Source organism: Carcharhinus amblyrhynchos, chromosome 3, assembly GCF_965287045.1.
Source record: "Carcharhinus amblyrhynchos chromosome 3, sCarAmb.v2.hapA, whole genome shotgun sequence".
In the NCBI taxonomy this organism is placed as follows: domain Eukaryota; kingdom Metazoa; phylum Chordata; class Chondrichthyes; order Carcharhiniformes; family Carcharhinidae; genus Carcharhinus; species Carcharhinus amblyrhynchos.
In genome coordinates, this window is record NC_137326.1 from 50,234,737 (window position 1) to 50,256,959 (window position 22,223).

Below are 22,223 nucleotides of genomic sequence, written 5' to 3' on the forward strand. Positions count from 1 at the left end.
GTGGGAGACATACTAAGTGAGTTGGGTGATGAGAAAACTCAGGTGACTCCAGTTTGAAATCAAAATAGGCTAGGAGGATTCAAACGCTCAGCAAGGCAAAAGGGGGAAGCATAAAAAGAAATGGTGGGGCAAAGCCAGCGGAGAAAGAATTAGGCATAATTTCAAGCTGGGAACTTGTTAATGTATGAGCTCGGGATGGAGCTGCCACTTTAACGTTGCAAGGGATAGTGAACATCTAAAAACAAATGATATTCAGAATAATTGATCAGGAAGATTTGATTTATTGTCACGTGTATTAGTGTACAGTGAAAATTATTGTTTCTTATGTGCTAAAGCATACTGTACATGGAGAAGGAAAGGAGAGAGTGTAGAATTTAGTGTTAGTCATAGCTAGGTTGTAGAGAAAGATCAGCGTAATGCGAGTAGGTCCATCAGAAGTCTGATAGTAGCAGGGAAGAAGCTGCTCTTGAGTCGCTTGGCACCTGTCCTCAGGCTTTTGCTGGATTCAGAAGATGCTTCAGTTCCACTTGATTGGAATGAAAAAAGTGTTTGTTCAAACTGGTAACATAAACGATTGTGAACCTGGGCACTCAGTCAAAAGGGTATGTAAAGAAAGTTAGTGGACAACTGTTACAAAGGTCTTCCACTCACCACTGACTGCAACATCCTAGCCCTTTGGCACCAGTTTTTTACAAATAGAGACATAAGTTGTAAATGGTTTGCCAAATCAATAGAAATTATTGGTTGCATTATCACAAAATTACTGCATACCCTAACATGGAAGGAATGCAGTTATAATTCTCCTGAGATGAGAGACTTTCGTTATGAAGAAAATTTGAAATTGCAGCCTTATCTATTAAAACAAATAAAGTTGAGGGGATACTTAAAGGTGCACAAAATTCAGATAGGTTAATAAAGCAGTGGACACATATTTGAAAATGAAAACTTAAAACAACAAAGGAATGTGGCAGAGTAGGTAAGTCTTTCAGAGTCCCAGTACAAACATGATAAGCTGTCTGGTCTCTTCAGGTGCTGTAAAATTCCAGGACTCTGGCATAATTTTGGTATGTTGACATGGTGAAATCTTACCTTGGGTTCTTATCCAGTAGACGTGCCAAATGACTGAAAGGATGTCCAGGCTTTTGAATAAGGAAGAAAATTAATGTAGCACAATCGGTGCATATGTCATGTATGATTGAACCACCTCCTGCTATTTTTGCGTCATTGTGATATGGGTAAGGAGAGAAGTGGGTAAGTTATAGACAATCAGTGCCACCTGCTCTTCAAGTACTACTGTTGGATCTTTTGGTCCCCTTGGGAAAACAGCTGAGGCCCCATTTTAATTGTAAAGGTTGTATTTCTGACAATGTAGCATTGACACTGAAATATTAGCCAAGATTATATGTGTAGGAATATCGAATGTTATTAGATTAGTTTTGTTTCTATCAAAACTAATGTGGAAAACCTTCATTTAAATGGTGACCTCAAAAAACCTGTCTATCATGTATTCAAAAACCCTTCTCAATGCTGCTTAATATAAGCTTTTGGAAGTTTGGTTTTTCATCACAGCGTACACAGAACATTGCTTGTGAAAGCAATAATAGGAATTAGAGTATGATATTGAAATGCATGGAATCTTCATCTGTGCTTGGCAGACTATTTAAAATAACTGATAAAAAGCAAAATACCACAAACGTTTGAAATGATGTTTCTGTGCTAGTGACACAACATCTGCAGAAAGAGAAACAGTTCATATTACAGATTGATGTCTTTTTGTTAGAACTGTAGAATGTAACAGTTCTTTCAGCAAATGCAGAGGTAGGGAAAGGAAATTAGTGGAGGAAAGATCAAATGAGAAGGTCTGTGATGAGTTGGAATACAAGTGTATAAATGAGGAAAGGAATAATGATGCAAGGCCAAGCAACAATTTATATTTATAAAACAACTTTAGCATAGTAAAACACTTTATGGTGCTTCACAGTAACATTAAACACTATTTAACACTGAGACACAGGTGATATTAGAGTAGAGAGCCAGAAACTCAATGTTGTCTTAAAGGTGGAAAAAGTGGAGAAGTTTAGGGAGAAAATTTTGCAGCTTTAGATCTGTGCAGCTGAAGGGATAGTTACCAATGATGGAGCAATTAAAATAAGGGATGCTCAAGGGGCCTAAACTGAAACATTTTTGGGATGGAGCAAGTTATATAGATAAGGAAGGGACAAACCATGGAGGAATTTGAAAACTTAGATGGGAATGTTTACATCAAGCTTTTGCTTAATGGGAGTCTGTATAGGTCAACAAGCCCAGGTAGCAAGTGAACAGGACTTGATGTGGCTTAGAACACCAGCAGAGTTTTAAATGAGATGGACGGAATAGAGTAGGCAAAAAAAAATGAAGATAGGTCTAGAGCTGTAAATGGCAGTAGCAAAACCTGCAGCAATATTTACACTCTGGAAAAAATGGGAACAGTGGTTTGAATTCTTGCCTCCTTCAAATTCTCTATTGCAGTTCTTGGGATAAGCTATTAACCAACAACTATAAGCCGATGACTCCCACGATTGCCTTGATTATAATTCGTTCCACTCTGTTGTCTATCAGAATTTGGTTCCTTTCTGCTAGTTCCGCTGACTTGGTTGCATATGTTCTGATGCCACCTACAACAGGTGTTTATAGTTTTTAGATGGGTATTAAAGGAGGTGGCAGCAAAGATAGTGGATGTATTGGTTGTGATATTTCAAAATTCCTTGGATTCTGGAAAGGTTCTGCTGGATTGGAAACACGCTAATGTGGTACCCATATTCAAAAAGGGAGAGAGGCAAAAAGTAGGAAACTATAGGGTAGTTAGCTTGACCTCTGTTGTGGAATGTACTGGAATCAGTCATTAAGGAGGAAATAACAACATTTGAAAAGATAAAAGCTTACTCCACCATTATCAGCATGGTTTTATGAAGGGTAAGTCATGCTTGACAAACTTGAGTGCTTTGAGGACATAACCAACACAGTGAATAATGGGGAAGCTGTGGCTGTGGTATATCTAAACTTCCAGAAGGCATTTGACAAGGTGCTGCATAAAAGACTGATCCAGAAGATGAGATCACATAGGATTGGGGGTAGAGTACTAGATTGGATTGAGAATTGGCTGATTGACAGAAAGCAGAGAATCAGGATAAATGGGTCCTCCTCTGTAACTAGGGGGTGCCACGGGGACAATCCTCAGATCTCAACTGTTTATTATCTATATAAATGATCTGCGAGCAGATACAGAGTGTAACATAGTAAACTTTGCAGATGATACTAAAATAGATAGGAAAGCAGGCAATGAAAAGGAAGATTTTGCAGATGGATATAGATGGAGAATGGGCCAATATTTGGCAGATAGAGTTTAATGTGGGTAAGTTGAGGTTATCTGTTTTGACTGAAAAAATAGACATTATTATCTAAATGGAAAGCAGATTCAAAATGCATCTGGGCAGAGGGACCTGGGTGTCTTTGTTCATTAATCGGGGAAAGTTGGTATGCAGGCGCAGCATGTAATTTTTTTAAAAAGGCAAATGGAATCTTCGCATTTATTGCAAAAGGACTGGAGTATAAAAGTAGAGAAGTGTTGTTGCAATTGTATATGGTGTTGATGAGATCACATCTGGAGCATTGTGTCCAGATTTGGTCTCCTTCTTTGAAGAAGGATGTGGTGATATTGGAGGTAGTTCAGAAGAGGTTCTTCAGATTGGCTCCAGGGATGAAAGAGTTGATGTATGAGTAGAGATTAAACAGTTTGGGCTAATACTCACTGGAGTTTCAAAATATGAGAGGGGATCTGATCGAAGTATATAAAATAATAAAAGGGATTGATAAACGTGGACTGACTTTCCCCTTGTGGGCAATCTAGAACAAGAGGTCACAGGTAAGGGTCAAGAGGTGGTAGATTTAAAACCGATGAGGAGGAACCAGTACTTACAGAGGGTGGTGAAATTGTGGAACTCGGTGTCTCATAGCATGCTGGAGTCTGAATTATTAAATGGTTTCAAGAAGGAGATAGATATATTTCTGATTTTTTTAAAAAAATGGGTTAGAGACATATGGAACTGGTGGGGAACATTGAGACCAGGAAAAGATCGACTATAATCTGACTGAATGATGGAGTAGGCTCAAAGGACTGAATTGCCTACTTCTACTCCTAATTCCTATGTTGCTATTTATTGATTTGACTATAGCAACAAGAGGTGTCTGTATTAGATTATACTGTGGTCAGCAACATTTGCAGGCCAAATGACTCCTGCAATAGATTTATTGAAAAAGTAGATGGTTCTAAAAAGTGAGACCAGGATTGATCCTGCACTATACCCATTGAAAGTTTAAACGCCCCAATTCCCAAGTAGTTTATACTTCAGGACACCCATAAGATCTTGAACTGCATCTTCAGTTGCATGACCAGCCTCTGACAATTCGGAGACCAGAAGATATGGACTGATGACTCACAAGTTTTAAAATTTGTTTCTCTGTGGGATGTGGGCATTACTGGTTGTACCAACATTTAGTGCCCATCCCTAATTGACCTTGAGAAGGTAATGCTGAGCTGTCCTCTTGGATCTCTATTTGGAAGAATCCTTGGTGAGTTGCAGTAGTGCATTGCCTGGATGGTACACAATACTGCCACTGTACCAGTGGATGGAGTGAATATGGAAGGTGGTGAATGGGGTGCCATTCAAGCAAGCTGCTCTGTACTGACTGATGTCCAGCTCTGGAATGTTGGAGTTGCACTCATCCAGGCAAGTGAAGAGTATTCCATAGTACTCCTGACTCATAATAACAGGAGTAGGCTTTTCAGCCTTTCAAGCCTATTCTGCAATTTATTAAGATATGGCTGATATAACACTCACTAAATCCACTTTCCTATCTTCTCTCCAACCCTTAATTCCTTTACTGATAGGTTTTCAATCAATCTCAGCCTTGAAAATGTTCAATAACTCTGTCTTCACAGCTTCCTGGGGTAAATACTTGCAAAGATTCACCACTCAGAAGTAATTCTTCCTCAAATCTATCATAAATGAGCACCTGCTTATTCTGTGACAATGCCATCGGGTCCTACACTCCCAAAATTTACCCTCTCTAATCCTCTGAGCCTTGTGTTATACAGCTTTAAGCACCTTCCAAGCATTCCAGTTTAATGAGACAAACAAGGACAGTAATTCAATTTTTTTCTTTATCACCTCTAGCACCATAAGCAGTTGCAACTCATTAACTCTTTATTGAACTTTAACTCTAACTGGACATCAACTTTCAACTGAACTTTAACTCTTAAACTGCACGTTAACCTTAACTGAACATCAAATTTAACTAAACATCAACTTTTTAACTGAAAATAGATGCTATCGAGTTTAGGAAAACCTTGGCTGAGAAATATCCTTGATGGAAAATCTATCTTCTAGTGCCCCAAAGGATGCTTCAGAGAAGGAGTCTTCTTGCGATGGTTGGTCTCTTCAAGTTATCACTGCCAAATAAAGGCTTGCATGTCTTTTTATCCACAATTCTCCACTTGCTCCTGGAAGATTCTCTGTCATCCAGCTAATGAATTGACCAGAACCCCAATTGCATCATTCGATTAGGCCAATCAAATACAGCTGGGATAATGTCATCGGTTGCTCCATGACTCCCTATCTCTAGGCCCCTTCTTGTTTACACTCCAATGCCCAGATGAAGAACACCGATTCCCAAAAGTCAAAAAAGAGCTCATCCATGCCAAGGACAAGCTGTCACATCTGACATCTGTCCTTCGACAAATTCCAGGCCATTGGCCTCAAGAAATCCCAGCATAATGAAAACACAACATTAACCAAAAAAATCAGGTTTGCTTGATTGAAGATCTTTCACATTAAAAGTTAAAACTGCAGACCATTTGTATATTTCAATCATGTCATTAATTCTTCTGAACTCCAAGAGTATAGACACAACCTATAATCATCTAGAGAGAAATAAATTGATTAAGGATAGTCAACATGGTTTTGTACAGGGTAGGTCGTGCCTCACAAACCTTATCGAGTTTTTTGAAAAGGTGACCAAAGAGGCGGATAAGGCAGTTGACGTGGTGTAAATGGATTTTAGCAAAGCGTTTGATAAGGTTCCCCATGGTAGGCTACTGCAGAAAATGCAGATGCATGGGATTGAGGGTGATTTAGCAGTTTGGATCAGGCATTGGCTAGCTGATAGAAGACAGAGGGTGGTGGTGATGGGAAATATTCAACCTGGAGTTCAGTTACTAGTGGTGTACCTCAGGGATCTGTTTTGGGGCCACTGCTGTTTGTCATTTTTATAAATGACCTAGATGATGGTGTAGAAGGATGGGTTAGTAAATTTGCTGATGACACCAAAGTCGGAGGAGTTGTAGACAGTGAGGATGGATGTTACAGTTTGCAGAGGGACGTAGATAAGCTGCAGAGCTGGTTGAGAGGTGGCAAATGGAGTTTAATGCGGAAAAGTGTGAGGTGATTCACTTTGGTAAGAGTAACAGGAGTACAAAATATAGGGCTAATGGAAGGACGCTTGGTAGTGTCGACAAGCAGAGAGATCTCAGTGTACATGTGCATAGATCCCTGAAAGTTGGCACCCAGGTTGATAAGGTTGTTAAGAAGGCGTACGATGTGTTAGCTTTTATTGGTAGAGGGATTGAATTTCGGAGCCGTGAGGTCATGTTGCAACTGCACAAAACTCTGGTGCAGCCGCAGTTGGACTATTGCGTACAGTTCTGGTCGCCGCATTATAAGAAGGATGTGGAGGCAATGGAAAGGGCGCAGAGGAGGTTTACCAGGATGTTGCCTGGTATGGTGGGAAGGCCTTATGAGGAAAGGCTGAGGGACTTGAGGTTATTTTCGTTAGAAGGAGGTTGAGAGGTGACCTAATTGAGGCATACCAGATGATCAGAGGGTTAGATAGAGTGGATAGTGAGAGCCTTTTTCCTCGGATGGTGATGGCTAACACGAGGGGACGTAGCTTTAAATTAAGGGGTGGTAATTATAGGATGGATGTCAGAGGTAGGTTTTTTACTCAGAGGGTAGTAAGGGCGTGGAATGCCCTGCCTGCAGCAGTTGTGGACTTGCCAACTTTAAGGGCGTTCAAATGGTCAGTGGATAGACATATGGATAATATTGGAACAGTTTAGGTTAGAGGGCCATTTGATTGGTCCCACTGGTCGGCGCAACATCGAGGGCCGAAGGGCCTGTACTGTGCTGTAATGTTCTATGTGTCGGTCCCTCCATACCCAGGATCATCTTAGTGAATTTCCTCTACTGCTTGCAATGACATATCTTTAATAGTTGATTTATTATTGTCACGTATTAATGTGCAGTGAAAAGTATTGTTTCTTGTGCACTATATAGACAAACCATACTGTACATAGAGAAGGAGAGGAGAGGATGCAGGATGTAGTATTGCAATCATAGCTAGAGTGTAGATAAGGAAACCAAAACTGTACACAGTATTCTAAATGTGACCTCACTAGTACCTTGTACACTTGTAGCAACAACTCTATTTTTATATTCCAGCCTCCTTGAAATATAAACCATAATTCATTTGCCTTCCCTGTTACCTTCTACATCGGTATACTAGATTTCTGAGTTTTGTGACCAAGGACCTCCACATCCCTCTGTGCTCGAGTTCTCTCCATTTAAATAATAACCTTCATTCTCATCTTTTCTTCCATATGAGCAATCTCACATTTCCCATATTGAATTCCACTTGCCAATTTTCTGCCCACTCACTTAACTTGTAAGATATTTGTATCCTGGTTTCCCTCTCTCCTTTTGTATCAACTGCGAATTTGGCTGCAGTACGTTCTGTTCCTAACTTCAAATCATTAATATGTTGTGAAGAGCTGTGGTCCCAGCCTTGATTGCTGTTGCACTCCACTGGTTACTTCCCTTCAACCCAAGAAGGACCCTCTCTCACTACTTGCTGCTTTCTGTCAGTTAGCCAATGCTTTATCCATTCCAGAATATTACTTACAACACCATGAGCTTCCATTTTGCCTTTTGTGTTGCACCTTATCAAATGCCTTTTGCCACTCCAAATATACATCAACTAGTTCTTCTCTACTTTGACTGATACCTTCTCAAAGAACTCCAGTAAATTTATCAGATATGATTTCCCATCACGAAACCATGCTGACTCTGTTTAATCAGATCCACTTTCCACATCTACTGCTATTCTCTCCTTAATGATCGATTCTTATGTTTTTTTTCAATAGCTGAAGCTAGACTAACTAGCCTGTAGTTTCATGCATTTTACAAAGGTACCACATTAGCAATTTCCCAATCATTTGACACAGTTCTTGAATTCAAGGATTTTTGAAAAATGACCACCAATGCACCCAAAGTGCCTGTAGCTAACTTGTTTAAGATACTGGGGTGCAAACCATCAGGTTCAGGGGACTTGTCAGCCTTTACCCCATTAGTTTATCTAAAACTAATTCTCTGGTGATGGTGACTATGTTTAATTTGTCCCCTATATTTATTACTATTTCTGGGATGTTTGTAGTATCTGCTACAGTAAAGATTGATGCAAAATATCTGTTTAACGCCTGTCATTTCTTTGTTCCCCATAATTACTTCCCCAGTTCCATTCTTGAAGGGACCAATGCATTCTTTTACTTCTCTCTTCCTTCTAATTTACATTTTAAAAAAAAGTATTGCCTGTTTTTATATTACTCCCTAGCTGGCCATCATAGTTTACTTTCTCCTTCCTGATTTTATTTAGTCTATCTTTGCTGCATTCTGAATCTACCCCACTCCTCTGGCCTATCACTAATCTTTGCCTGTTTATATGTTTCCAATTTTAACTTAATGCTCTCCTTAATGTCCTTGGTTATTCATGGTAGGTTCTTCCTCCCCTTAGAGTCTTTCCTACTGATTGGGATGTATTTTTACTGGGAGTCATGAATTTTCTCCTAAATGGCTGCCACTGCTCATTTATTGTCTTACCTACTAATCCGTCTAACCAGTCCACTGTGCCAGTTCCATTCTCATATCTTTGTAATTCTCTCTGTTAACACTGATATTTCAGTCCCAATTTTCTCACAATCAAGCTGAATGCTAAATTCTATCACACTGTGATCACTACTTCCTAGGGAATCCTTGACCATGAGATCATTTATTAAACTTATTTCATTACACGTTACTGAATTCAAAATAGCCTGATCTCTAATTGACTCTATAACATATTGCTTAAAAAAGCAATTTCAAATGCACTTGATGTCATTTCCAATTTAATTAACCAAAGCTATGAAAATTGAAGTTGCCCATGATTAATACAGTTTTCTTTTACATTTGATATTTCTTGATTTTAAATTCTTTTTCTACAGTGTGGCTACTTTTCATGAGCCTATTTAGTATGTGTAAATTCTGCCCAAATCGACACCACATCCTCTGAGCCTAGATCGTCTCTCAGAACTGTACCTATTTCGTCTCTTAGTAGAACTACCCCACTGCCTTTTTCTTCCTGCCTGTCTTTCCTAAAAGTCAAATAACCCTGATATTGATTTCCCAACTTCAATTTCCTATAATCATGCCTCAGTAATAGCTATCAGACCATACACAATTAACTCTATTTGTGCCATCATTTCATTTATCTCGTTTTATGCTCCGCACGTTAAGATATAGAACTCTCCATTTTGTTTTTCTACCACTTTTCCTTACACTAAACCTCTTGCGAGGGACAGTAGAGTTGTTTGTTTATTGTCTTTTGTTTCCATGTCTTTTTTGCTTTCACCTTTCCTGCTTTTTGTTTCTAACTTCGTGTTCAGGTACCCATTCCCTTGCTGAACTAGTTTAAAACCTCCCCGAGAACACTAGCAAATATGCCTACAAGGATATTGGTCCTAGTCCTATTGGGATATAATCCATCCAGTTTGTTCTGATCCCATCTTCCCTAGAATGTGTCCCATTGACTGAGGAATCTGCAACCAATCTTCCTACACCACCTCCCTAGCCGTGCATTCGTCCTTGCCTATATTTCTATTTCTGCTCTCGGTAGCATGTGGCACTGGGAGTAATCCTGAGTTTACAACCTTGGAAGTCCTTAATTTAGCACCTAACACCCTGCATTCAGCTTTTAGCATCTCACCCCTTTTACCTATCATTTGCACTAATATGTACCACAACTGCTAGCTCTTCTCCCTCCCCTCAAATATTCTGCAGCTGTTGTGTGACATCCTGGACCCTAGCAGCAGGGAGGCATTCAGCGATCCTGGAATCACTTGTGGCCACAGAAAGATCTATCTGCTCCCACAGAATTGAATCACCTATAATTATAGCCCTACTCCTCTCTTTCTTCCCCATCTGCACAGTTGAACCACCGTGGTTTCACAGACTTGGCTTTCATTGCATTCCCCTAAGAGGTCAATTAGCTCCAACATTATCCAAAGCAGCATATCTATTTGAGGGTCTCTGGTCCCAAGGGACTCTGGCACTCTCTGCCTACTTCTGCTTTTCCTGGCAGTCACCCATTCCGATCCACAAAAATCTCAGTCTCTCAGATGCTCCAGAGTGAATCGTGTCTTGTAGATGGTGGACAGGCTACGGGGAGTCCGGAGTTGAGTTACTTGCTACAGAATTTCCAGCCCCTCATTCGCTCTTGCAGCCACATATTTATAAGGCAAACCTGGTTCTGTTTTTGCTCAGTAGTGAGCCAAATATGTTGTTTATGTGGTTTTTGTTTAATATCTCCCTGTACCTTGGTCATTGGAGTCCAGGTAAATTTATGCTGCACTACCTTCAAGATCCTTCCAAACACTTGGTGTCTAGAATTGAACACAGCATTCCAAATCTGGTCTATTGCCTTGTATTCTCGTCCTCCAGATATAAAGGCCAGCATTCTATTAGTCTTTTTGATAATTTTTTTGTACCAGTTGATGAAATTTTGATGGTCTATTTACCCAGACCTCCCCAAATCACTTGTTGCCCTTCACCATGTCAACTTCCAAAAACAAATGGATACTCTTAGATTGTCCATTACGAGCATATCAACTGAAAGACACTATATGAGCATATGGATGGTTTCTGTCATTGCTTTGATTTCATTTATTATTGTCACATGTATTAGTATACAGTGTGAAGTATTGCTATACAGACAAGGCATACTATACATAGGAACGAAAGGAGAGAGTGCAGAATGTAGTGTAGAGAAAGATTAATGCAAGTTAGGCCTATTCAAAAGTCATGAAAGGAGCTGTTTTTGAGTCAGTTGGTATGTGTCCTCAGATTTTTGTATCTTTCTCCCAAAGGAAGAAGATAGAAGAGCGTATGTCTGGAATGCGAAGGGTCCTTGATTATGCTGGCTGCTTTTCCGAGGCAGTGGGAAGTGTAGCCAGTGCCAATGGATGGGACGCTGGTTTGAGTGATGTATTGTGCTTCATTCATGACCCTTTGTAGTTTATTGCCGTCTTGGACGGATCAGGATCATACCATACTTTGAGGAATTGTGGCCAGTTTAACATTATTTACATTCTGTCCTACAACAAGCACATGGCTGAATTATCAGCTGATTAAAACAAGTAATACTACCTGCATCTAGAATTTGAGAACTACCAGGCAGACTGAGCTCACTCCTAGAGCCGCATTCAGCATTTATTCCCTTCTCAGTGAAACAATCCATCCAATCCCCACTGCCATAATACAGGATCCCTCACCACTGATTATAATGGAATCTCAGAGCCAACAGCCAAAAAAGCAGCCTCAGACCCCACCAACCTACATTGCTGCCATTGAAAGTAACTAATGTGACCATTGCCTTTCTTCCATGCAACCAAATATGCAGTGATTTCATAAACTTCAATACCACAGACGTGCTCCAAATTAAGAGTGTGGGACTAGCATGATGCATGCACGTATCCAGTGAGTCACTGGTTGGTTCGAACTAAATACTTTCTGCTTGAAAATGCTGTGGCATAACAGGTCCTGCAACTAATTCATTCTGTAAAATTGCCTTCGTCCAATGCATTATTGCTGTTTAGTCATATAACTAATCAACTTGCTCGTAGGATCCTAGCTATCCATGAACTTCATGGAGTTTTACTCAGCATGTGCTGGCAGTCAGTAAGTAACAAAATGAGAATGCAGGGGTGAATGCCTGCTTTGTAGATCATCAGTATAAGGAGCTCTGCTTGCAGATGTCAAAATCGCTGTACTCTCTTTTTTTATTCTACAGTTTGCCACCATTTCCTTCTGAACAACCGTGGGGGAACCATAACACAACAGGATCAGATGCTACCAGGGCATGCATTTGCTAGATACAATTTTGCCATACGTTGGAAGAACAAAGTGACACAAGTGTTCACCATTGTTTCCTATCTGAACATGAATCCATGAATGTACATCATACAGGTAGGTTGCATTGTAAGCTTGTTTTGGTTCATCTATTTAAAGGTATTGAAGTAAAACTTAATGCTGTGTTATGAAGGTTTAGCATGTCATCTCAGCTTACTGCCACAGTCAAGATTTAACAAGGTGTGCACAAAACTCTTTGTGGCGTGTATAATTATCCATTTGCCTGGAATATTGAAACACTGGCCTCATCTTGGAAGCATTCCTGAGATTATTCACTTTTCTTTATCTATACCCATTCTCTGGCTGTTTAGAAGAACATTTACCACATGTACGTCCTCCTGCCAACCAGGAAGTATAGTTCTTCTCCAGAGTGGTGCCCTGAATTCTGAAACGCTTTTGCTACAGTTTTTCATTTTCAAAGCAATATCAAAAATAGAGCTACACTGCATAATTTAGCAGTTTTCTGCTCAGCAATAATGAAATAACTGTTTAAATAATAACTATAAAATATTCTCATCAATCTGAACTAGGAGGTTAATGTGCATGTGTAATGAAATCAGCTTTGAGAAATTCTATGAGGACAGTACGGTGTGATGACAATGAGTACTAAACTCATTGCACCCAGTGACAGTGCTGAAATGTGGTGCGTCTGTCAAATTGACACGTGCTTCCATGGTGGTAAGTTTTATTCCTGATTAAATAAGTCACAACCCAGTACTTATGGGAGAATGAAAACCTACTTTTAAAATGAGAACAATATTCCTTTGCTGTTTAGCTGAGTGTTGAAATAAATTCAGCTCTACTGAATTCACAGATTAATTTGTTCTTGTGTTTTTTCACAACTTAAAACAAACTTTGCTGCAAACATTTAAAGATTCAGTAGCTGAATAAACATTTTGTCACAGTGGGTGGCATAGAAGCACAGCGGATAGGGCTGCTGCCTCACAGCTCCAGGGACTTGGGATCGCTTCCAGGCTTGGGTCACTCTCTGTGTGGAGTTTGCACGTTCTACCCCTGTCTGCGTGGGTTTCCTCCGGGTGCTCAGGTTTCTTCCCACAGTTCACAGACATGTGGGTTAGATGCATTGGCCAAATTAAATTTCCCCTTAGTATCCTGGATTGCATAGGTGAGAGGGATAAATATATGGGGTTACAGAGATGGGGCCTGGATGGGATTGTTGTTGGTGCAGACTCAATGGGCCAAATAGCCTCTTTCTGCACTGTAGGGATCCTGTGACTCTTGAAAGACTACAACATTTTGTTTTCTTTTCCACTTCATTTCTGTTTGAGACTTTGATTTAAAATAGTAGATTTGTATGTTACAGCAAAACCACATGTGGGAATTAGTCCCAGTCCTTTTTAATTATCAAATTAAAAATGTCACCAAGGCATGAAAACTGAATGGCCATAAGATTGGGAGCAGGGAATGTACAATGAAACACGGGTGCTCTTGCACACCAGTTGCTGAAATTAAGAATGCAGGTGCGCTAGGTGGTGAAGAAGGCAAATGGTAAGTTGGCTTTCATAGATGATTTGAGTACAGAAGTAAGGGTGTCATACTGCAGTTATATGGGGTCTTGGTGAAAACACACCTGGAACATTGTATGCAATTTTGATCTCCTTATCTGAGGAAGAATATTCTTGTGATGGAGGGAATGCACTGATTCGCAGGATGGTGGGACTGACGTAAGAGGTGAAACTGAGTTGGTTAAGATTATATTCACTGGAGTTTAAAAGAACAAGGAGGGAATCTCACAATGTCCAAAATATGTCAATTAGTTGGAATTCTAATGCAAGACTGGCTCAAAAGAATAAGTGTAAAAGCATTAACCTAATTTGCAGTCCGCCCTTTTAAAGACAAAGCAACCCTAAGTGAGTAATTTATTTGGGTCAAGTTAGCAGTGAGGATAAAAATTCAACTTCAACATGGGTGCAAAACTGATAGCAGATCAGTTATCTGTATGCACCCTGTCAATCACCAATATATTTCCAAAGTTAAAGGTGAGAACTAACAAACTAAGTTATATCATTTCTACCCATTATAATATTGTAAATAAATTCCCACCTCTTTCTGATGTTTCAGTCACCAGAAATTCACGTTATGTGCATTGTGGGCAGAGGTCAAATATAATTGATCATCATTCATATCGCATTCCTTAGAGTTCAACTTTGTTGAGGGTGCAAAATTCTTACAGGACTAGACAGAATAGATGTAGGAAGAACGTTCTTGATAGCAGGGGACTCCAGAATCCGGGTTGCAGTTTGATTGACTGAGATGAGGAGACACTTCTTCACCCAGAGATTGTTGAGCCTGTGGAATTCTCTACATAAAAAAACTGCTGAGGCCAAAACATTGTATGTTTTCAAGAAGGAGTTAGATATAGCTGTTGGGGCTAAAGGGATTTATGCACATGATGGGGAAACAGGGAATACATTACTGAGTTGGATGATCAGCCATGATCATAATTAATGTAGGAGCAGTGTTGAAGGGCCAAATGGCCTACTCCTGCTCCTATTTTCTATGTGCCTTTCAAATAGTGTGTCTATAGAAATGGGTAAGTTCTTTGTTTGAAAGTGATGAGCTTTTGTCCAAAAAATAAAAGTAAGCAGATTGAGTACTAATGTTTGGATTTGTCTACAAAATACAAAGTTGATACTGGAGATTCTTAGTTCCACAAGTCTCAAGTGGGATCAGCTGTTTATTATACAACATACCCAGTTTGCCTTTCTATTGAATGCAGATCAAATTGGGTGTGATCTATAATGAGTTTTGCACCCTCAACAAAGTTGAACTCTGAGGAATGGGATATGAATGATGATCAGTTATGTTTGATCTCTGCCCACAATGCACATAACGTGCATTTCTGGTGACTGAAGCACCAGAAAGAAGTGGGAATTTATTTACAATATTGTAATAGATAGAAGTGATGTAACTTAGTTTGTTAGTTCTCACCTTTAACTTTGGAAATATATTGGTGATTGACAGGCGCGTCCAGATGACCGATCTGCTATCAGTTTTGCACCCATGCTGAAGTTGAATTTTTATCCTCGCTGCTAACTTGACCCAAATAAATTACTGACTTTGGGTTGATTCGCCTTTAAAGGGGTGGACCTCAAATTAGGTTAATGCTTTTACACTTATTGTTTTGAGCCAGCCTTGCATTAGAATTCCAGGTAATTGACATATTCTGGACAAAGACCAATATCATCTGGGTTCTGTGCTCCCGAATGGCAAATAGAGCCATAGTCATCAGTCATGAAATAGGCTTTGTGTTATAGCACTCCATTTCTTAGCCTTGGTTTTCCACCTCCATGTTTACTTTGTCAACCACTTGCTTATCTGAACAGTTTTTTGAAGACTAAAATATTTATGAAAGACTACCAATATTTTGTCCCCTTAAGTATCCACTTGAAGTAAAATTATCTTGTTCCTTTAATTATTGTTGCCATCTCAGACAAAAGTATGCACACATCCCCACCTTTCACAATGCTTTGAACTGGAAGTCAGGTACTGTAGTCCATAGCATTCTGATCTCTCATTCAGATTAGGAATTACATAATCCACAAAGGTCATAATTGATTGTAGGCCCTGTATATGTTATCACCGCTGAATCCTAATAACAATATCCAAGTTAGCTCTGTGGGGTTTCACCTACATGACCAACATGTAAAAGCTTAAGAAATCGCTGCTTTAAATGAATTGAAAACACTATAGTGTATCCTGCATCATCCAGTAGATGGCACTGTAGCATAGGATACACGTTGTGCAGGGCAGATCTATGCATTCACATTCTCTCAGCCTCATGTAACTGATAAATATGAAATTGAAAGTTCTATCAGAGCGTATAATCGCAATGAAAATGATCGTAAGTAGTAATGTCTTCTCTGCAGGTTGCATTTGAGATATTAGAAATATGTATATATTTTGTAATTTCAGAAGTCGTACTGCAGTGATTTCAGCTTAGTTCCTTCACTCTCACCTACCTTAGGTTCAAGCTGTGACAGATACATTACTGAGTCTGCCGTTGGTTGCATGAGATTTTGCTGGGGAAATAGTATCAGACTGGAGATGGGTAGGAAAATAATATCTGTAGTTCCTTAAACCCTCTGCCTTCCTCTCCATTAACACACAGAAAATCACAGCCCGGGTCCCTACACGTGAACATTTTAAAAAAGAAACATTTTTTATCTAAAAACACCTTCATTTTGCCAGTAGATCTTATAGTTCTGTTTTCAAAATGACTTTTTTTGTAGAATGTATCTCCTTTAAACTGGGCTACAGTAAGCATGGCAAGATCTATAGATCTTCAGTCTACTGGGTTACGTGTTTTCAACTGGCTTGTCCAAATTCTGAATTGCTATGAAGCACATTAAATCAGCATAGTGTCTTTCTGTTCCTCATGGTTCCTGTAGTTGATACTTACCATCTGCTTGCCAGAGGCAGCTTAAGAGCAATATTTTATATAGTGTTCTCACTTGATTGGCAACATAATTCTTTTGCAATTCACATTATGTATTGCAGGTACCACTCTGAGAACACTATCTCCATTCATGATCACATTTAACCTTAAGTCAGGTTTCATTTAAAATTTCCATCTAACTAATACTCCCAGTCTATGAAAATTATATTTTAGCCATAGCCACATGATTAAAATATGGATCACTTTCTGAAATCTAGTTCAGACATAAACAAGAGCTAGCATGGAACTGCAGCATGACCTTTTACAGCTTGCAATGTACTGGACTGGTGCCACTGACCCTGACAGCAGTAAGTATAGCTCCACCAAGATTGGAAATAGATCCTTTCTTTTCTATTCTTGTGGCAAGATGACATTTTCTCGTTGTGCTCTGATAGGGGATGTGACATCATAAAGCAGGAGAGCAAAGCTCAAGCAGTTTTTCAATGTCACCTGAATGCCAAAATACATTATAATTTTCATGTAGACTTCTAAATATTTGATATTCCTTTTTAAGTAGTATAAAATAAGGACACTGACGTCCAAAGAAATTTGGAAACAATGGTACTGATGGATAAGTTAGACATCCAGATCTTTCGGACTACACTTGTAAGTGCGACTGATGAATCACACTGTCTGGTACAGCATACACACTTATGATTGAAGCAATTTATTACCACGTGAGATAAATTGCAGTAATATGAAGTTTTGTTTCACTGTGCTGTATATGTTGTGAGCGCCATCTAGAATATATTAAAGTTCAGCAGACATTAAAGGCTTGAAATGACACCTAAAACTTAAAATAGTTCATTGTCATCTTCATAATATTATCTTGAGCATGCCTCTGTGTGCCATTTTTCTCATACATATATACAGTAATTTGTTTTAAATTGTTTGTTTGGCCAGTATCAAATGGCTATCAACAAATAACTGACTCATAGATTGGATCAGGTGATTTGTACTGATCATGTGACTTAAATTGCAATCATATCATGTTTTCATTCACTGTGTTACAGGGAAATAGACTCCTTATATATTAATGAGGGATAGCACATTCAATTTAATTTTAAGTGCAGTTGGTTGAAAAGATTTTAAAAAGCAAACAAATTGTTTTTAAATCCAATAAATCATCATAGTCTACTGCTATTACCAAACCACAGTATTTATTTTCTATTGGCTTCATCGTGGATGCAAAGTTATTTTGCGAGTTAGAACAGAATAATGCATTTGGGCCCCATAAATGTTATTTTCCTATCCTTTTTATTCCTGCTTCAAAGTGGTGTCATGTACCTCTCTTAATGATATGTGTTTTTGCCATAGCCCACCACTGATTGTACCCCCAGACTAAGTAATGGTGGCAATCAATCTGGTATGCAGCATTGAACTTGGAGTCAAATATCTCATAAGGAAATTTTAAGGTGTTGAAGAGCAGTTCCTTGCTAATGGAGATTGGACATCAGAACATAAAGTGAACTAGGTTCAGTGTTTACTTTAGCTTATAAAGAGGTCAGTTATTGCTTGGTGCCATTCCTATAGCACAGCATGCGTCCACATTCGTATGTTTTATGCAGGGGATAAGCAAGACCAGTTCAGTGTTTAGTTGACTCCAAAATGAAATGTCTGCTGTGTAGTACAGTTGGTTATTGATAGCCAAGAGTCAACAGCAGTCCAAGGTATTGATGATTGGCAGCCTGATTCATTGTTAACACCTGACAAGGTCCAGCTTTAAGTGACAGTTGTCATTCTTCTGATCTAAACAACACAATCTTGCAAGGCATTTTCTTTATTCATTAGGGGATGTGGATGAAATCAACAGTTGCAGCATTTATTAGCCATCTCTGATTACCTTTGAGCAGGTAATAGTCAGCCACCTACTTGAACTGCTGCAGTCAATCATAGAATCCCAACAGTGCAGAGAAGGAGGCCATTTGGCTCATCGAGTCTGCACCAACCACAATCCCAACCAGGTCCAATCCCCGTAACCCCATTTACCCTGCTAGTCTGCCTGACACTAAGGGGCAATTTAACATGGCCAATCAACCTAACCCATACATCTTTGGATTGTGGGAGGAAACTGGAGCACCCAGAGGAAACCCATGCAAACTCCACACAGATGGTGACCCAAGCTGGAAATTGACTCCAGGTCACTGGTGCCTTGAGGCAGCAGTGCTAACCACTGTTAATATTCTGTGTTGATATACACTCAGTATTCTGTGGTTATTCATCCACTGTGCTGTTGAAACAAGAGTTAGGATTTTGACCCTAATGATGAAGGAATGGGTGATATCTTGCTAAGTCAGGATACTATGTGACTTAGTGTGTGAGGCCTTGCAGATGGCTTGTCTCCCTTAGTCCACTGCCTTTCTCAGCGCTATGTTGTGGGTTCGGGTGGTGCTGTCAAAGCATGACAAGTTGCTGCTGTGCATCATGTAGTTACTACATACTGCAGCCACATTGCACCACTGGTGAAGTAAATGCCTAAGCTGCTGCCAATCAAGTGGGCTGCTTTGTCCCGGATAATGTTGAGCTCTTGGGTGTTTTGGGGTTGTACTCTTCTAAGCAAGTGGAAAGTATTCCATCATTCTCCTGATTTGTATCTTGTAGATAATGGGAAAGCTCTGGGGAGTCAAGAGGGGAATTGGAATAGAATTACCAGTATATTTAAAGAGAAAATGCTGGAAAATCTTAGTGGGTCTTCCAGCTTTTGTAAGGAGAAAATACAACTGGCATTTTGAGTCCAGATGACCCTTTGTCAAAGCTAAAAGGCATAGAAAGTGGGAGATATACTGCAGGGGGAGGGAATGAAAGATGAGTCATAGCCGCAGAAACCAGGAGAAAAGACTGCTAATGGCCGGTTGAGGTAGGGTAGAGCAAATCATCTGAAGTTGCTGAGTTTGACTTTTGAGACCAGAAGGCTGTGAAGTGCCTAGCTGGATGATAAGAACATAAGAAATAGGAGCAGGAGTAGGCCATCTAGCCCCGCCATTCAATAAGATCATGGCTGATCTGTCGTGGCTCAGTTCCACATTCCCGCCCTCTCTCCATAACCTTAAATCCCCTCTCATCAAAAACCCATCAACCCGCGTCTTAAAAATATTTAGCGAGGTAGCCTCCACCACTTCAACGGGCAGAGAATTCCAGAGATTCACCACCCTTTGAGTGAAGAAGTTCCTCCTCAACTCCGTTCTAAACCGCCCCCCCTTTATCTTGAGGCTGTTCCCCCTAGTCCTACTGTCCTTTCTGAGCGGGAAGAGTCTCTCCACCTCTATCCTATCCATCCCATTCATCATCTTATACGTCTCAATGAGATCTCCCCTCATTCTTCTAAACTCTAACGAGTACAAGCCTAGTTTATTCAGCCTCTCCTCATAGCTCAACCCCCTCAACTCCGGCATTAGCCTAGTAAACCTCCTCTGCACTCCCTCCAAGGCCAAAATATCCTTGCGTAAGTACGGCGCCCAAAACTGCACACACTACTCCAGCTGCGGCCTCACCAATGATGAGATGCTGTTCCTCCAGTTTGCATTGGGCTTTGACAAAGGGTCATCTGGACTCAACATCAACTCTTTTCTCTCCTTACAGATGCTGCCAGACCTCTGAGATTTTCCAACATTTTCTCTTTTGGTTTCAGATTCCAGCATCTGTGGTAATTTTCTTTTACTCCTGTGTATTTAGCTGGACAAGCAGTGATAACTTATGCCATCTACTCTGATTAGATAAACCACATGTCTTAAATGGTGAAATTTCAATACCTTCCCCAGTATGCAGGAAAAGGTTCTTAATGCTGGATTTTGCCAACCTGCAACAATGTAGGTTGCAGTGATTTGGTGAGTAGGAATTTTCACCAATGGGAAAAATTGTACATTGTGTACTTGACAAACAGAAGTCTACTTTGCAGATTTCTCTGGCTTGACTTGCAGATTTTTAAGCATGAGCATGATGACGCACAGTAAGAAGTCTCACAACATCAGGTTAACTTCCAACATGTTTATTTGGTAGCTACCAAATAAACCTGTTGGACTTTAACCTGGTGTTGTGAGACCTCTTACTGTGTTTACCCCAGTCCAATGTCAGCATCTCCGCATCATGATAATACAGCCAGATTAACTTGATTGGTGATTTGATCAATAGCATCATTGGTCGCTTGTTGGAAGCAGGTTGTGCCTTGAATGGGGTGAATGTGCTGAAACAAACTTTATGATCGGTGTAGTGGTCCCTCCTACCAATACAGGTGAATCTGCAACATGTATGTGAGTGAGGACGAGGTCCGATCAGTTTTTCTCATTGGTTCCCTCGCCACCTGTTGCAGACCCAGTCCAGCAGCGAGACCTTTAGTACTCAACAAGCTCAGATATGCTGCTACTGAGCCACTTTTGATCGTATTTGGTAGACATTGAAGCCCCTACTTAAAGTTTTCTCCATGCTCTTGCCACTCTGTGTTTCTTCTAATTGGCGTTCAGTATAGAAAAGTAATAATTCAATGCCTGAAGAGGCATGGTAGGTGGAAATCAGCAGGAGATTTCCTTGCCCATGTTTGACCTGATGTTATGTGATGCCTTAAGATCCCAAGTCACTGCTGAGGGCTCTCTCCCAACTGTTGTACCCTTATGTCAGCATCTCTGGCCACCTAGATTTTTCCTGCTGGTGGGACAGAAATATGCAGGAGTGGTGATGGTGGTACCCAAGACATTGTTTATAAAGTATAATTCCACGTATATGACTATGTCAGACCGTTGACTCATCTGGGACACAGCTCTTCTATGACCTCTTTTAGGCATAAGCCCTCATGTTAGTAGGGAGGACTTTACAGGGTCAACAGGGCTGAAATTCACGAGATGAAGTATAAATTTTGCATGGTTACCCTCCTATGAAATGTTTTGTGATGCTTTTCTATTTTAAAGGTGCTATGTAAAGCAAATTGCTGAATAACATAGGTCTGTAATGCCAATGCACAGGAAAAGTATTTTTCATTATTTTATCATGTATACTGTTTCAGTTTTATCAGCCATTTTTAACATTTTAATTTTAAATGAATAGTATTTGTTCTGTTTTAAACGCTAATGTAAATAATAACATTTGTAAGTTAATGTACTTTGTTTTTTTAATTTGTCTCCCAGTCATAAATGTTCTGTGAACTTAGCCAATGAGAGCAGAAATGGGCAGTTTGTGGATATTTTAGATTTACAGGATATGAAAACATTCTCTGAATCTCACAGATTTCAAACACTTCTTTAAAATGATCCTACTATTAGTCAGTATTGGAACATGAATTTAGCAGTGATTTGAAATCTGCCGTGTAACCTTTATGACTTTGACCCTCGTAGTGATCTCAGGCACCTTCTGACAGGCAATTAATGCCACTCTCAAAATTGTTTTTTTAAAAAAGACTGCATTCATTATACTTGCAAGAGTGTAACACTTCAAATCTGACTTTACGAAAGCACAATACAAATTAA

The 22,223-nt window shown here is 39.8% G+C and overlaps 1 protein-coding gene across 2 annotated transcripts in view; it reads left to right on the forward strand.

Moving 5' to 3' along the window:
- Window positions 1–22,223, forward strand: part of LOC145339411 (protein bassoon-like) — a 553,674-nt gene that overhangs the window by 17,939 nt on the left and 513,512 nt on the right. For both annotated transcript variants that reach the window (XM_080183908.1, XM_080183915.1), the window contains exon 2: window positions 12,193–12,368. The gene's annotated coding sequence lies outside the window, so the exon portion shown is untranslated. The remainder of the gene's footprint in view (window positions 1–12,192; window positions 12,369–22,223) is intronic.